General features: G+C 42.0%; 1 protein-coding gene and 1 pseudogene across 1 annotated transcript in view; both read right to left on the bottom strand.

The window, feature by feature from the left end:
• Esr1 (estrogen receptor 1) overlaps nucleotides 1-17,814 on the bottom strand; it is a 352,705-nt gene that overhangs the window by 312,866 nt on the left and 22,025 nt on the right. The gene's annotated exons all lie outside the window — the stretch shown is intronic.
• On the bottom strand, nucleotides 3,499-4,261 carry LOC114618570 (annotated as a pseudogene).

Below are 17,814 nucleotides of genomic sequence, written 5' to 3'. Positions count from 1 at the left end.
AGAGAGAGAGAGAGAGAGAGAGAGAGAGAGAGAGAGAGAGAGAGAAGGCATGAATTTTAGGGAGGAGAAATCACAAGACAGTCTGGAAGGAGGGGAAGATGTGTTTATGATATAAACACATAATACATTTATAAAAATCATTTCATTAGAAATATGTATAGCTAGCAGATTCTGATAATGTAATTGGCTACAGGTGATTTAATCTTCTCATATCGATAGCTTAATGTAAAATCAACAATACAAAGAAAAGCCTAGAAAAACCAGATACCGGACTTCCCCACAGAGAAGAGACTTTGAATCTTACCTTCCAGGAGGGAGACATTCTGTTTGGACATCTGATTTCAAATTCAAAAATCAAGGCACATTTTTCTACTAAATTGGGGAAAAAAAAACAGGTACTATAAAAAAAAATCTCTAGAGATATTCTGTGGTTGACAAGAGCAAAACTTTTACCAAGCTGTGGGAGACTGGTGATCAGGCCCGTCCCTCTTAAATGAGAGATCTGTTGCTAGGATTCCAGTGCCTCCAAAATCTGCAGGACAACAGGCAACTGATGAGACAGGCTTGGCAAGAGAGAATCAGACCCAGAGGACCACAACAATGCATTATGCTAAGAAACCTGGTCCAGAACTGTGAAAAAAATAACCTGTAGGTGTTAGATCGCTCCTATTAGCCATCAGCCATCCCCAATTAACAAAGCTGAGAAGACAGAATCTTATTCGAATGAAAAAAATAGCCAAATAGAATATACTCACAGTTGGCTATAAACTATTTTATTTTAAAAATCTTTGTTAAATCATCTAATAACCCACTAGGTCCTTGACTGCCTTTTGTCTGATACTTTGTTTTTAGTTGTTTGGAGCTTATGTTTACGTGTGTGTGTGTGTGTGTGTGTGTGTGTGTGTGTGTGTGTGTGTTTGTGTGAAAAAACAAGCTGCCAAAAAGATTGCAGTAAGTGACCTCTAACCTTCCCACTGGGTGGCAGTGGTCCTCTTACCCTACAAGACAGGGCAGAGAGGCGGGTCCTCATTCAGAGTAGCTGCAATTGAAGTCTTGTCAATTTGGAGATGGCCAGGTCCTTTGAAAGCTATCATAAGCTAGTCTTGGTAGAACAGCCGAGGTGGAAGAACCTCCGAGGACAGCTCAAGAGAATGGCTTGCTGTGACCCTCAGCTCCCAGCTGCCAGCTGTCCTTGGCATAAACGGTGGGACCTGCCACTGGCCTGTGCCCATTCCTTTCTCTGCACCTCTCTCCTATTGAGAACTCCTACTCTTTTTCTCACAAGCCAGGGACTGTCCAGGAACACCCAGGGAGTAACTTCATTATTCAAACACCATTTTATCTTTCTTACAGTAAGCTTATATCCCAAAATAACCTCTCAATCATCTGGCAAATTAAAATCCTCACTGCTGAGGTCCGTGGCGTTCCTCAGTGATAGAACACTTGCCCAGCATAAGTCGTTTCCTAGGTTCAATGCCCAGCCCTGAGGCGTAAGTCAACGCTCCCATTTCTGTTCTGACAAGATACTACAAAGAAAGAGATGTGCTTCAGGGGCTTCATACAAAGCCGGAATGGACTGAATTGTCCCATCGTTTTAAAAGGAGGAAAGGCACAGTCCAATTATCCCAAATGAGTAAATAATCAATGGATGTCATGGAAGGAAATCACTGAGTGGGGCGCAGGAGCATCTGATGAAGGACAGGAGTCCCGTAGCCCTTAAGAGAGAGCACTGCATGTGATCTGAGCACCCAGAGAGTCTAGCAGGAAGACAGGGGAATCCTAACACTCAAAACACAGGATTCATCTCCTTGTCCTTCTATTTGTGTTTTCCTTTTTGCCTTTTCAATGCCGAGGTAGAATCCAGAGCCTTGCCCAAGCTAGGTAAGTGCTTTACTACTGAGCTAAATCCCTGGTTCTCAGTTTATTTTTTTCCCTTAACAGAGTGAGCATGGTGCTAACGATGAAAGATTTGGGGACAAAAGAAAGAAGACTCATAGTCACAATCTACCACTCCTGGGTGCAGGATCTTTGCAACCATATCATGAGAACAATATCAATCTAATAAGAATACCGAAAGGATTGAATCTCATATGAGCGATGTGTTTGACACATAAATGTGCCTACCATGTAGAAGCTGGTGATGAAGACAACAATGATTATCAGGTACAAGTACTCACGTGTGTGATAGAGACTGAACACGGCCACACACACATGTAGTCCCAAGTGATAGAGACTCAACATGTCTGTCTCTCATCAAAGCGAAGACCGACTAAGCAGAAACACAAAGTACCAGCCACACTGTGCCGGCTAATGACGTGGAGTTTGAGGTTCTACTGCCTAAAAGTCAAAGCCTGGCTTCCCAACTCACTAACTGGTCAGAGTTGGACAAGTTGTTTAAGCCTTAGCACCACACTTTGCTCAACCCCAATGAGGGGTATAAGTAGGACCCATTACATTGGGTTGATTCAAATCATACATGTACATGAAGTCTACCGGGTATAGATACCGAGTGTCGAATAACTGATCTCATCTGTTAATGTTATCTGGGATTTCTTCGGGTCTAGGAAACAAGAATTCCAGGTTGAAGGAAAAAGGCAGTGGTGGGAGGGGGAGGGGACAAGCTATGTGGCCAGGCAACCTGAGGAGAGGTCCCTGGATGTTAGTCTCCCAAAGTCAAAATTGTTAGGTCACCTCTTGTTCAGAAGATATCCATTCTTTCAATTCAACACCATGGCCTGTACTGCCTACCCTTCATGGGTCATGATGACAGTAGCCATAGCTACCAAACAGCTGGACAAAATCTTCTGCTCCAAAGTGCATCCCCAAGAGCCTCTGTGGGAATCCAAAAGGCTTTGTGCTGTCAGAGTTAATTCTTTTCCGGGGGTATAAAAATTTATTATACATAAAAGAATATTACCACTAATGAATGCAGACAAGCGAGGACACAATGGGACTGGCTGGAAGATGGTGAACTCTTTGGAAACTGATCAGGTTTAAGTGGCTGGGAGCCTTGTGCCAAACACCACAGGGCGTTAGGGCAACAAGTGACTACCATGTGAGTCCACAGTGCCTCTCCTATTGGAGCAAGGGCCTCAAGGATGGCTTCCCAAGGTGGCCTGAGCTGATCTGGAGTCAGGGCAACATCACTGTAAGCAAGACAGTTAACTGGAAGATTTCCTCAAACTGTACATGACCCTTGAGCCACCACAATTCAAATATAAAACATTAAGTTACAGGCTGTGGGAAAAGAAGGCGGCTCGATTCAGTAGCTTCTTCCAATCCTGGTGGTTCTGTGGGTAAGGATGGGGGAAGGTTAGACCAAGCCCCTCCTCTCAATGTACAAATAATTACTCTGATTGATATTAAATTGTATCGAAAACAAAATAGACTAAAAAGCAATCGCTACTCTGTGTTGGGATGGAGAAAGAATGAGTCCTTGAAGCAGGAGGAGGCAGTGGGGAGGCTCTGGCCAGGGAGGCCCGGCCGTGGTCCTGCTGCTCACTCCCACTGCTCCATCTTGACTTTCGGCGGCCACAGGAAGGTCCAATTCTTCTTCTCCTTCTTCCCCTTTGTATTTGCCTGGAAATTTCGCCAACTGTCCACTCGACCATCCCAACTTTCCTCAAAGTTTTTCTGCCATTCTTTTTCTCGCTTGGCTTTTTCCTGGGTTTCAATCTCCTCTTCTCTCTGTCGCTTCCTCTCATGCATTTCTTTGGCTTCTCTCTCTTTCCTTTTAATCTCCAGCTCAGCAAACAGCTTCATGGTCTGTTTGTAGACTGCCTGTTTGAACAGTTCGGGATCATCTTCCTCTACATTTGTAGGCTTTCCTTCCTTCTTTAGTTGTTTTTTTTCGCTCTATAACAGTGTGTTCTACGTATTCTTTTCCTGCCTGAATTATATCCAGGGCCCTCTTCTTTTGTTCCTGATCCAGTAGCAACTTGTAAGCTTTGTCCACAGCTTCAAAAGCCTTCTGTGCTCTGTCAGCACCGTCCTGGTTTTTGTCTGGATGTACCAAGATGGACAACTGATGAAACCTCCTTTTTATTTCTTCATCTGTCACTTCAGGATCTATCTGAAGAACCTCAAATGGGTTCAGATTAAAGTAAGAGGAACCAGGACGAGTCAACCTTTCAATTTGATTTTTGGACGTTAGAGCTGAATCTCTCTTCTCTATTTGTTTCACCTCACTGTAGAAGGTCATAAATGCCTCCTCTGTGCTGCCTCCGCCGCCCGAAGCACCACTCTCTCCCGAAGCCGCCATTTTCCCCCAGAGTTAATTCTTGACTGATACACCACACCCAAAGATTTTTCCATTTTTATGATCCATTTTTATTTCACACGCACAAGGTTGCAGATGCCCACGGAAGCCAGAAGCACCTAGATTTAGAGGTGGTAACTCTGCCTAACATGGGTGCTGAGAACAGAACTTGGGTCCTTTGTAGGAGCAGTATGTTCTCTTAACTACAGACCTATCTCTCCAGACCCAAATTTTATCTTAAAATTCAATTGATGAACTGACAAACACTACTAAAGTGAATTATCATAGAAACATTAAACAAAAAAGCATGAGATAGATACATCTCATAAAACCATATGCATACACACACACACACACACACACACACACACACACACAGAGAAAATCTGTTTACCAAAACACAAATCCTAAGAGAAAAAAACTCCTGTTTCTTACTCATAAACAAAATAACCCTAATTAGCAAATAAAGCTAAGTCTATAATAATCCTTCGGAATTACACAGAGGAGGTTGCAAAATCACTTTCCATCTTTCTGACAAAGTGGATCGCAGGCAGTATGCAACAAGCTGTCAGTTACGTTTTTATTTCAGTTAAATGACTCATACATTTTTTCCAATGTAAATTAACTGCCTGATGAGACAAACACCCTATGAACTCAGTCAACTATTTATAGTGGTCGTTTTGTAATTGAAATCAAACCGTTATCCTAGAAAAAAAGGCAGAAGTGTAGCTTTCAAAACTCTATTATAAAAAGTCACCAAATGGAACTTGAAGAAACTTACCTTTCCAGGGTTTATTTCTCCAGGGGTTGGGGTGTGGAGGAAATTATAGGAAGACTTTCAGAGTGAAACAGGCAGTTAATGAAGGTGATCTGAGGGACAGGCTAGCCAGGGTGAGTCTAGCATTTTCTGACTTACCACCCAATTCCACACACACAGTCCATTCCTGCCTTCCACTTGCAGACCACCCATTTCACAATGGCTAGTAATTTCTCCCTGTGATTCCAAGGACTACGGTGTTTTGCCTGCTCCAGAATCCTGACCCACTCTATTGATAGTGAGTATGGATTAGCAAACAGCTTATTTTGAGTCCCTGACAAGAGGAACATTGAAGATTCTGAAGGCTGGTAGCAACCAAAGATTGCGTGACTCAAATCTCACCAATATCACGTGGCTGTTATTTCGTGAATCAGAGTAAACCTGATCTGTCATGTATCATGGATAATCCATGGCTGAGACACTAGGTTAGTGTAATCTTTCTGAGGATTTAGAGGAGTCATATTCAAGTCTAGAATAGGCCTGCCATGAAGCAGCAGGCTTTGGCACTTCCTCTCACCTCTTTGCAACCACGTGGCCTCTAAACAGTTGCTCCATTACCACGCTGCTCTGTCTGCCCAGCCAGCCAAGTCCGATCCTTTCTAAATTTAATAACAAAACAGGGCAAAAGAAACCTTCTCTATACCTACATTTCTGTGTGCTAATCGAATTCCCTGGAGCAAAACAGTAAAGGCTGCAAAGAATAAGTGTGCCTCTCACCCTTGGGTGACAAGGGCAATTCCAGAGAAAAGAGACAAGTAAAATGTCTTCATTATGATGAATTTTATACAAAGACCCTGCTAACTGCAGTTTGGCTAGACAGAGAAAATTGGACCTATTTAATTTAATGATCTATTAAAACTTGCGTGAAAGTGGCCTCAGAGATAAGAGAAGAAATTACGGAGAAAATGTCACCAGGGAGTGACTACCAGGAACATCTCCATTGCTACGCTTGAATCTGGCAACCCCAGCACAACACAGAATAAAGGTCAGGGTGTGCAGTTCCTCGTAGCAAATGCGAAGACATTGAGCATGCGCATTGTGTCCTCATTATCTACTGGACTAAACTTAAGCGCGCAAACTGGAAGGAATCCGCTGCTAAAACACAGACTGACCTGCTAGTGTTTCCTACGTCAGAGCCAACATTAATCTGACGTAGAGAAAATGGCAAAAGGGAGCAAGTGGTAAAAATCACATAGGGCAAGCGAGGGCAGGGATTGGCGTTGGCAGCGGGCCTGCTGGGTCTGGACTGGCTTCTTTGAAAAAGAGCAGCATTCTGTGGGGTAGCCCAACTATGAGAGGAAGGACTAGAGCAGACCGACTGTTCAAAGAGCACGAGACCAAAGAATGAGACAACAGGCAGAGGCAGGGAGTTATTGAGAGTAACAGACAAGTGGGATTCAAGGTGAAGGATGGGAAATCAGGCAGGATTCAGAAATAGTGCAAGATGACGGCCAGCATCAGGGTCTAAGGACACAGAAAGAGACCAGACCCCGAAGATGAAGACCAAGAGGCCTACATAGCTGTCTGGCTTTGGAAGAAAAACAGTGTCAAGCAGGGACCAGATTCCTGGAGCTTCAGACACTCAGAATTGGTTTTCCTAATAGGAACAGAGTCCTAGGAACCAGGTCCAATGCAGCAGCAGAGTCTTACAATAGTAACCAAGGAGAAAAGAGTTACCATAGACCCGAGTAGGCACAATTCCAAGTAGGGGCCATAACTAGATGAATGCAAGGCCATTACAGGCAGAATGACCCCCTAGCCCTCTGCATTCTTCTGACTGAAAACAGATCTTCAACCACCTTACCACTAAGAGTTCTATCATCTTGGATAAATTATTTAACCCGTTTCTGCCTCAGTTTCTCAACTGCCAATGGACTCCTAGGACCTGCTTCACAGGCTTGCTGAGCAATTTAAATGAGATATGTGTAGCACAAGGTGGAGCACAGCAGGTATCATGTCCTTCCCTCTGCGCTCTACCTCTCTGAGTGCACTCCCGGTACTCTGTTGGTTAAGAGTGTTTCTGAGCATTATTCAATGACATATATGCATGTATATATGTATGTATATTTATATACAAATATATATAAGTGTATATATATACACTTTTAATACACATACATATAAAGCTATTAAAATTGTTAATGCTGAAGGCCATTGAACAGTTCAAATGTCAAAAATGATTTTAAAAAACTATTCAAAGTTTTGAATCAAGGCAAAACATCAAACAACTTGGTGAAAACTTTCCATCAATGAAAACTTTTATGATACATAAATTTAATCTTTTTTGCTATCCAGTGAACTTTTGCCTTATAGGAGTGAACTTTCTATTCTTTCTGTATCCATTAAATAACCTAAATGTCCATCAACTGAAAAATAGGTAAAATATGACCTATATCCACTATGGAATACTATTCAGCTGTAAAGAAAAATGACATCATTAACCTTGAAGGTGAATGGACGGGACTAGGAAAGATCATGTTGAGTGAGATGACCCAGATGTGGAAAGACAAAGGTCACATGTTCTCTTTCATCAGAAGTTTCTTGCTCCAGATGTTCAGATGTGAGTAAACATCCTGGAATAACTACAGAAATCAAAAAATGGAAAAAGTGCCATTGCTTGGGTGTGAGGGTGGGGAGAAATAAAGGATGTCTGAAAGAAATATAATATTCATAATATTAACTACCTAAAAATAATCTATAATATATGAATCTCTATATATGGACCGACAATGCTTCTTCTAAGAGCCAAAATCACCTACTAAAAACCCCAACATCAGGCATGAGAATCCTTCTTTTGACTTGTTGGTCAAAGTTGTCTAAGAGCTTCCGAAAATATTATAGACTACTTCTATTTCTCTTGGTTCCCCCACAACACCAAAAAATGGAAAGTAAGTTTCTGTTGCTGAAGACAGCATATATTTCAGACATAGGGTCCAGAGACCTCTGAGATGCAACTTAACTGAACGCCTCCTCCCCAGTGACTCACTTTCATGGTACCAGAAAGGAAGGCAACCAACAGTCCTGCCCAGCTCTAATACCTATGAAGTACATCGATGACTGTCCAGTACAGCACACTAATCCTAAAGGTGAAATAGTGGCACGCATACCTTGGCAGTAACCACCACCTCTCTAGTTAGACATAAGACCTGCTCGACAAGGAGGAAACCATGTCTAATACTGGGAATATAACCAACTACGTGGGGCTCGTGAGGTCATGGATCTTGTAGGAGAGCCTACAACTATCACTTTTAAAAGCAATAACAGACCTGATAGAATGAATGTGTGTGTCGATGTGTGTGTTGAGTATATGTTGGAATCCCAAAGAAGTCGTCTCTAACGCCAGCGAGACGAGACTTGCCAGGGAGAGCGAGCTCCCCTCTTCCATGCTCATTATATAGGCTGCCAGCAGAGGGTGTGGCCCAGATTAAAGGTGGATCTTCTCACCTCAAAAGATCTGGGTTAGCAGTGGGTCTTCCCACTTCAAATGATTTCATTAAGAAGAAAAAAAAAAAAAAACTCTTGCAGGTGTACCCAGCCACTTGGGTTTTAGTTCATTCCAGATGTAGGCAAGTTGAAAATCATCTTGTGAACAACCATCACAAATAGCATTTCTAACTACATTCGCAATATTTGTTGGAGCTGAAGAGATGGCTCAGCAGTTAAAACCAATGGCTACTCTTCCAGAGGGCCTGAGTTAAGTTTCCAGAAACCACGTGGCAGCTCATAATCATCTATAAGGTGATCCAATGCCCTTTTCTGGCATGCAGACATACAGAGCAGATATCTATATAAAATATATCAATCAATAAATAAATCTTTGTTATATACACGCAGGTAAGTGTAGTCCACACCTTTCATCAAGGAACTGTCCCTTTGTAACATATGGAGACCATTACAGAAAACCACAGCCAATCAAAATGCAAAGTTGTGGAGCCCAGAACCAGTGGATACGTCTATGACACAACTCCAGCAGCTAAGGCTGGGGGCATAGCAGAAAAGGGGACAGAAAGATTATAAGACCCAAAGGACAATGGTGTTTGCTGTGAGATTGTCCCTGAGAAACGCTTCCAGTGTCACCTTTGATTTCAAAAATTCCTTTCTTTCCATCTGCCCAGATCCACTCATCCAACAAGAGTCTCCCCTGGTTCTTCTATGTCTGTCTGTTTGCTTGTATGTTTGGGGATCTCATGTTGGTTTCTTTAGTGCTGTTGTTGTTGTTGTTGCTGCTGCTGTTGTTGTTGCCTTGTCATTTGTCTCTTTATTTGGCTTTTGTTTTTATACCTTCACCCTATATGACTCAATTTTGATTCACTTCTGCTGCCCTGAATTCTGTAATAATGTTTGGCCTCTAACTAATTTCAACATTTGTCCACTTATAGAAGATCTGTGTTAAGTTATTGTTATTTCACCTTTCCTAGTTCATCTCTTTGGTGAGAATAGCCTCTCTAACGGGACAAGATTCAGAATACAGATCTTTCTTTGAACTCTGGCGAATTCCTTTTCTGTAGGGAAAAAAAAAATCAAGTTCACATTTACAAACATTACTTGGGACTTGCTTAGGAAGCAGGTTGCCACTGTCACCAAATAAGGATCTGTGTGCTCCCAAGCCAACTGTGAGTATAGACTAAGGTCTGGGAGATTTCTTTGGCTTTTTCCTTATTAATTAGAAAAACATGACAGCACAGCAATCTTGGGAGTTTTACAATTCCCAAAGAATCAGAGGCCTTTCCCACAAACTCTCTAGCCCCAAATCAAAGAATTTAGCTTTAAACAAACAAACAAAACCAACCCAAAAAACATGAGATTCTTTTAAGTGAGTCTGATGTCCTTGGAGTTTGACAATGCTAGTGGGACACAATTAAACTTACCACCCCTACACAAGTTCAGAACACTCCAACTGTGGTTTGGCAGACACGAGAGCTAAGCTCTGATCAACAGAACTGACTAAAAGTAAGCCAGCTGCCCTGAGGGAGAGAGATGGGTTTGATAGGTTGTCATGGAAAAGTCTGCAATTCCTTAATCAGAGACCAGAGGTGGGAAAATCATTCGAGGTCTATAGTAGAAGACCTTTCATAGGATCACACACAACATAAAAGGCTTTGGATACTCTGAATTTGAAAGACGACTCAAAATCCACAGGATGGCAGAAAATGCATTCCCTAATTTGTTTGTTGACAATCCAGAATAAAGTACTTGACATTCAGAAACTCGGCTCTTCAAATGACTAAGTAGTAGCATATTTATTTCATAGGCTTTCTGAGGTGCCTGGAAGATGAGTCTTGAAAACAGAGCCACAGCTTTGCAACAGGTATTCACCTGTAATAATCATGGGCTTCTGTCTGAAAATGAGTCAGAGCAGGGATCCAGACCAGGACTAAACCATGCTAAACTCCCACAGGCAAACAGTAAGCAGACTCCTCTGCCTTTCTGTCTCCTGGGTGGAGCTGTCTTACCCAAGAATACACACAAGCATTCCTTCTGGCAAACAGTAGCTGAGGAAAGATACAAGATGTTTTTCATCCTATATAACTCTGCAGTGTCTCCAGCGGAATTGGATGATAAGGGTTGGAACGCTCCATCTGTGGTTCGGCAGTCACAGAACTAAGCTCTGATCAACAAAGGCTCTGATCTCTGCCTTTCTTATTAGCAGCATCGAGTGGTGATTCATGGTAATCACAGGATGAACCTTGATTCATGGTGGTCCAATCACAGTTTTCTGTGTCTATTTCCAGGGTAAGAGGGTATAACCCTTCCTTCAGTGCTGGATTCAGAAGGTCCTTCTTTTCTAGTGATTATCGTCCTCAGGAATGCTACTCCAAGCCCCTGGCTAAGTGTGTAGTACAAGCTTCATTCTCACTGTCAAGTCTTGAGGTGGGAGAGACTGGGCAGGACGGGCTCTCACATCTGACATGGTACCTTCGTTTACCACGTTTCCTGGAAAGCACCTACCGCTCTGCACGAAATTGGGGGTTGTCAGGGAATTGGACAGGCACCTCATCTCTTAGAAAGGCAGCCACACTTGACTAATTCACGTGCCTGAGAACTCACTCCGAAGACAAACAGAAAACAATAAACAAGGATCCCCTTGGCTTGTATACTGAACTCCTTGAGAACGAGCTGTGACTGTCACTCCATGTGCGTTTACTTAATTATTAAGTAAATTAAGTATTTATTAAGCCTTAATAAATACTTGTTGGATGGATGAATTGTGTTTGAAAAGGAGTGAAGGTACTTAAAGATCAATGGTTCTCAACCTGTGGACTGAGACCCCTTTGGGGTGGAATGACCCTTTCACAGGGGCCACATATCAGGTATCCTGCATATCAGATGTTTCCATTAAGATTCATAACAGTGGCAAAATTATAGTTATGAAGTAGCAACAAAGATAATTTTATGGTTGGGGGTCTCTACAACATGAGGATCTGTATGAAAGGGTCACAGACTCAGGAAGATTGAGAACCACTGCTTTAGATGGTTATATCAAAAGCTCATGACTGTACATGTAAGAGTCTGTTACACTAAATTTCAGCAAAAGAAAGCCAGGACCTTTCCAGCAGCCCACACAGAGTCTTAATTCCCAACCCAGGTGCTCTACCTTAGGATCCAAAACTCTATGCATAGGAACCAGGCAAATGAAGAAAGTCCTTAATATTCTTTCTTATCATCCTGTTCCAAAGATTTCTAAAGACTTAGCAGGTTTCTCCTGACTTTTTTCTACCTTTTATATGTGTGTGTGTGTGTGTGTGTGTGTGTGTGTGTGTGTGTGTGTGTTAAACATAGTGTCCCCTTCTATCTCCTCGGGATTCTTGCACCATTCATGATCCATCAAGTTTTGCATTCAGCAAAGGTGCCCTTTCTAAACACATCTGACTTGTGTTATTTTGGTCTTGGTAGCCTGCCGAGTCTGACCAAGGCCTCAAGTGTCTTCTTTCCTACTCCCAAACCCTCTATGGAACCCTTCATTCCAGCCTTCCTGGATGACTGCCAAGGGCCCAAGTGTGTGAAATCCTAACCTGTCACCTGGACACAGTTCTTGTTGCCTTCTCCTTTAACACACACCTCCAGTATATTGCCCTGGTTCCCCCTTAATATTAATAAATATCTGTCCCACCTTTAAGATCTATCTCAAATATCCTGTCCCCTCAAACATCCTCTCCCCTTGGAAGCGGCTCTGGAGCAGAGCTAAGCTCCTGTTACTTGGTTTCAAAGTACATAATTGATGTCACAAACTTGGTGCTTATTTCAATCTTATACATTGTTTATTTTTGTCTTTTATTATAACATGAGTCCATTTAAATAGGGAGTGTGTGTGCTTGCAAGCACAGTGCATGTGGTGTTTGTATGTTATCTTCATATTGCCAGCACCCAACACAATGTATGACCATTGATGATGGTTCAATTAAGTAAATGCTTTCCCTAAAGTGACATAAAATTCAAAAGAAAATAAAAAGAAATAAAAACTATGTATGACTGAAAACACACAGGTCCTTATTAATCCATGTCAGATCACCTAAAATTAAAATCAATGTCCTTTTCCAAAATACTGCCATGCTCAAGAATTCTATTGTTTGATGTGTCCAAAGATGCCTTTTCACAGAACACTTTCCCAAATATTTCCCAAAGAATATTTAAAAGCTATTATTATATTACCTTTTTAGAGTTCACATGATTAAAAAAAAAAGTTTGAGAAAGTTGAAATAAGTAAGTTCATTCGATTTCCCTGCTGTAAACCCCCCAAAGGCCTTCATATGCTAATTGACATTGTAAAATCTTTTAATGAAAAACATGGAATTTCCAATATTTTTAAAAAATCATATATTAGCCACTTTAATATAAAATGTGAATGAAATTCAATCGCTTTAGTTTTAAAGAAAACAACAGTGACTTTCAACTTCACTTCAAGTTATGAAATCTGGAACTAGTGGGTGGATTTTTAAGCCAAAAATTTAATTTCAGTCTAGAGTTATACTTTATTTTTGACAGCTAGACTAAAAACTACGACAGGAGAACAAACTAGTAAGGTTCACAAACCCAAATCATAAACATATAAAGTTAATCACTGTGGTAAGGGACATGGCCGAGAAGAGCCTAGAGCCCTCAGGTAAGTGTGGAAGAAATCCTGCCTTCTGAGAACAGAGGAGTAATGTCTGAACACTTCCGCTCCAAGAAATTTGTGGAATATTTCTAAACTCACATAAACAAGACAGTGGGATTAGGGTTTCTGTGGAGTTCATTTGGAAAATGACATTTTCTAAAACACCTTCTTACAAAACAGGGCAGAGTTGGGTTTAATGCAGATATTTTGGGAGTCCGGTGGTTACAGTATAGAGAGATGCTCAGAAGGGAAGGGCAAGATACCCGTGAGAAAATGGGCATGGGCCGCTCAAAAGAAAAGGTCCCAAGTAAAATTAAAGTAAAAAACAAAGTCACACAGCAATGACTTTACAATAGTTATATATGGGATTGGGGGAAGTTTAGTTTGTCTTCAAGGGGTGAGTAAGGAATACAAGTTAGATCACTAGATTCTTTCTGGGGGGTGAGAGTGGAGGTGGGGAACTCCTTGGCAGGGTTACTACCAATAAGATTAGGTCTGGCTCGCAGGGACTCAGGGAGGTGTTCGTGTTCGAGGGGAACTGGGGATCCCTTTGGTGGTCTCTACGTCCCATTGATACAGTAATTTTAAAAATGGATTCAGAGGGAAATTTAAAGACACTGTTGTTAGAGTTTGAGATAAAAACAAGAGAACAGCAAGCTGACAGTCCTGGCAACTAGAAGGAGACGACGGGGTGGGGGAGAAAACCAAGCCTTTTAAGTTTAAGCATGGAGGCCCACATGCAGCTGTATGGAGACAGAAAACAGCAAGGGGAAAAAAAAAACCGTGTCAGGGAAAGCATGCACAGGCTATGGGCTGATGTCCAAGGGAGAGATAGGGAGGGAGGAGAGGAAGCTATATGTTTTTAATTAGATCTCAGCAAAGCGTTGGCCTCAACAGTGAAGAGCCACAGGCAATTTCAAAGACACACACCGCTTTTCAGAGATAAATCTCTCGACGCGCAATGAGACTTAATTAGGGCATGCAGTCAGTGCACGATGAAAGAGAAGATATTGAAGTGCATTTGCCAAGTCCGTACATGATCCTAAACTTCAGAATTCATCTTCTTGAATCTCTTTTTCCTTTCCTTACAAAAATGGAGCCAGCACGAGAAGGTTGCGCTGTAGACGTGCTATGAGGGAGGAAAAACCACTCAGAATATTGCCAGGAATAGGATGGGGCAAAGATACACAGAAAGAATACGGATATTAGCCACATCGGTTACCTAAAAGTAAGTAAATAAACACACGCCAACAGATTGCCCAAATGCTAACATTTAGAAATCTCTGCCCTTTTCTTTGTTATCGCCAGCTGCTGAGTTTTGACCTTGCATTCTCTCTGAAGTCTCTTTAATCGCGGAACTCGCAGACTCTCCTTTCTAAACAATCCTGGTGTGTGCTGGATAGAGTGCTTTTCAACATTAAAGAGAAACGTAGCCAAGGCAGTAACGGAAACGCCTTTCTGCCTCAGTGGCTCGGGGAGAGATTTGACCATGGTGTCTGCGGCTCCTCTGAAACTCTTTCTCTGTTGGTGAATGAAGGAAGAGATATTTCTGAGCACGGGTCTGGGGTTCCTGGAGCTCTCGGCTTGCCAACCAAGTTTTCACATGAAAGTGATTACATAGAAGATATCAAAAATATAATAAAGCCGCCATTTACATCTACCCATACTATTACTCTTTAATCAATATGTTTTTTAAAGGCGGTTCATGGCTTCCCACCCTTTTCTCCCAGACTGGGCTCCAAGCACACCACCCTCACGATTCTCCCGTCTTACCCAAATGCTCTTGCCTCAAAACTTAGCACTGTTTCTTCTTTGCCTGGAAACCTCGTTCCCCCCTTTCTGGCTCTCTTCTCAGGGAGGCTACCTTGACCCTCTTGTCGCCCCTTCCCTCCACACCACACACGAAACGGGGGACGGGGCGATCTGCCTAACATTGGTCTGCTTCATCGCAGGCAGCACTGAGCACCTCTGCAGTCCCCAACTGCCTGGTACGTGGTTGAGCCTCTGCCTGTTTCTTTCTCCTCCCCGACCCTCACCTCCAGAGAGACCTGTTTCTGCACTGTTCACCGGAGGAGCTAACCGAACACTCCTTCGGTGCAGCGGGAACTCCCACTTTGTACAAATAAAAGCTATCAATTGGCTCCTATCTAGGACTGGAGGTGAAGCAGACCTTGATGAATGGGAAGAGACTGAGGCAGGACCGAGCTAGAAGGAGGTGCTTTGCTTCCCCCAACCCATTCATTGCAAATTCAGGCTGTTTCTCTGATCCTAAACCTTGCAAACGAAAGAACGAGAAAGAAAGAAAGAAAGAAAGAAAGAAAGAAAGAAAGAAAGAAAGAAAGAAAGAAAGAAAGGAAGGAAGGAAGGAAGGAAGGAAGGAAGGGAGGAAGAAAGAAAGAAATGGGAGCAAAATGAGATGCAAAGGAAAAGAAGAAAACCCATGAAAGGCACATATCTGACAGAGGGAGAATAAAGTTTAACCTTCCAACGAGGCCTTTTGCATCCCCAGGGCCCTCCTTTCTCCATTGCCGAAAGTGAAACTAACTGACGTATACTTGTCAGGCCCAATAAAAACCGCATGATTTAAACAGACATTACTGATTGTCAGAAAGTAACCAGGACTCGCTGGGGCACCATAACCTGTGTCTCAGTCATATGCGTAGTAAAACCACCTCATTGCCTCTGCTTCCAGACCAATGCAATCTTTCCCCCGGCTCTTGCATAATTTTTCTCACTAATACAAGCATGTTCACAGTAGGTAAAAAGGCAGGGATTTCATCCAGGCTTCCAGAACAAGACACCCAAGGCTTCGGTATTCTTCCAAAATGGATCCACTACCAACTAATTCACAGTATTCCTCAAGGGCTTCTTAAAGTTTGTTTCTGAGCTAGCTCCTCAACCACTGTGACAATCTGAGGTGGCTCTTGATTACAACAGAGCACACTAGCTCTCGTTCTCTGTGTCAGTAGGCAGATCTCCTGATGAGTCTCCAGGTAGAATTTGCTGAAGAGAATTGACTTCTTCAGAATCATTTAGCATTACCTAGTCATGAAAGAGAAGGAATATAATTCTTGTATAACCTCAACACCATATAAGATATTGTCATTAAATTTTATTTTCCCATTTCTTCTTGCAAAAAAAAAAAGGTTTGTTTTCTAAATGCACAATTTACAACGTTTTATGTTTTATGATACTCATCGATCAGTTCATTCGTTGATTCAAGTATTCACTGAGTGCTATTAGATGCCAGCTATGAAGGAAAATTAGAAGGAAACGCTGTCATGATATATACACAGATTTTACTAAATAGTTTGGGGTCATCTGAGAGGAGGGACTCTCAATTAAGAAAACACTTTCATAATATCAAGCTATGGACAAGCCTATAGGGTATTTTTTAAATCTGATTGATAAGGGAAGGTCCAACCCGCTGTGGGTGGAGCCATCCCTGGGCTGATAGTCTTGGGTACTATAAGAAAGCAGGCTGAGCAAGCCAGTAAGATGCACTCCTCTATGGTCCCTACATCAGTTCCTGCCCTGTTTGAGTTCCTGTCCTGAGTCCTTCAGTGATGAACAGTGACTTGGAAAACTATATCAAACAAACCCTTTTCTCTCCCAAGTTACTTTGGTCATGCTGCTTCATCACAGCAATGGTAACCCTGACGAGGACAGCCAACATGGACTCCTCTCCACTCTCAGCACCTGATAGTCACTGACATAGTGAGAGAGCATCGAAATATTTTATAATACTATTGCCTTCATTCTTTTCCTGTCGCTGTGATCAAAAATACAAGAACAACTCAAGGGAGAAGGGGCTTATTCTGGCTCATAGTCCAAAGGCGATGTCTGTCATGCTGGGGAGGTGAAGGCAACAGGACCTTGGAGCAGCTGCTCGCATCACACCTACAGTCGGAAAGCAGCGTGACGACGGTGTAGCACTCCTTCCCTTCTCATTATTGAGCCCAGGATCCCAGACATGGAACAGTGCAATCTACATCAATGGGTCTTTTTCTCATCTCAATTTACGTAATCACGATAACTCCCCAGAGGCACGGCTTCCAGAGGACTCCAGATTCCGTCAAGTCGATAACAACACTAACCAGCACATCTGATTTCCCAGACCTAATTGCTCCCACCCATTTAAAAAGGCTAAGATTAGTGATTTCTTACAAAAAAAAATATGATCGACACTAAATGTTAGAAACAGCAAGATACAAAAGAAGCAAAAATTCAAAACCAATGTCACCAGTGTCAGTCCAGGTTCATAGCTTAATACACTTCCTCTCAGCGTGAACCTTCCTACTGACATAGTCTTACTCCAAACATAAACAGCATACAAGATACAAGACCAATGGGGATAACTGTAAAGAATAACCTAAAAATCTAAACAACATAAAGACAAAGTCTTGGATGAATTCATGTCCCTCTTTTATCTCCAATAATCTCTTGCCTGTTTATTTTAAAGTCTATTTTTTCTGATATAGATATTGCATGTTCTGATGGTTATGGTTTGAATGGCATGTTTTTATATCCTTTTGTTATTAAAACATTTTACATATTTTTAAAAAAAATAAACAACGTTGTCATATTTTCTCTAAAAGAAGAAGAAGAAGAAGAAGAAGAAGAAGAAGAAGAAGAAGAAGAAGA

Source organism: Grammomys surdaster, unplaced genomic scaffold (assembly GCF_004785775.1).
Source record: "Grammomys surdaster isolate TR1022 unplaced genomic scaffold, NIH_TR_1.0 143, whole genome shotgun sequence".
Classification (NCBI taxonomy): domain Eukaryota; kingdom Metazoa; phylum Chordata; class Mammalia; order Rodentia; family Muridae; genus Grammomys; species Grammomys surdaster.
Note: the sequence above shows the minus strand (reverse complement) of the source record. Positions and strands in the feature narration are given on the sequence as shown.